Genomic DNA, 455 nt, shown 5'->3' with positions numbered 1-455 from the left:
CGGGGAGCGGGCTGTTGGCAGCTGTGTGGTGGCTGCAGGGGTGGGCCTGGGCGGCTGCGGAGGGCGCCTTCAGAGTGCACCTACCAGTAGGGGCTCAAGACCCAGGCTGAGCCTCCGATGTGCCCGGGCAGGACACCCAGGAGGCGGGGAGCAGCCCCCGCTGAAGCCCACGGCAGTTGGCAGAGATGGGTCTTTGAGAAAAAACGACAAAGTCCAAACGCTCCAGGCGCTGGCCAGGGGTGCGGACCGGGCTGGCCGGGCCGGCGGGAGCTGCGGCTGCCGGGGCTGAGCCGAGTGTCGATGCATGTCGTGAGAACCGGGAAGGGGACAAACCTGTGGCTCCAGGCCGGGTGGGAGTTCCAGGAGGTCGGCCTGACTCTGGAGGTTTTCCCCTTAGCTTTTCCCCATAGTCCAAAAGGGGGGAAGTCAAAAAAGCACCCCCGGCAGATGTATGC

This window comes from Eleutherodactylus coqui, unplaced genomic scaffold (assembly GCF_035609145.1).
Source record: "Eleutherodactylus coqui strain aEleCoq1 unplaced genomic scaffold, aEleCoq1.hap1 HAP1_SCAFFOLD_500, whole genome shotgun sequence".
In the NCBI taxonomy this organism is placed as follows: Eukaryota; Metazoa; Chordata; class Amphibia; order Anura; family Eleutherodactylidae; genus Eleutherodactylus; species Eleutherodactylus coqui.
The sequence above is the reverse complement of the archived record's forward strand: the minus strand, read 5'-3'. Positions refer to the sequence as shown.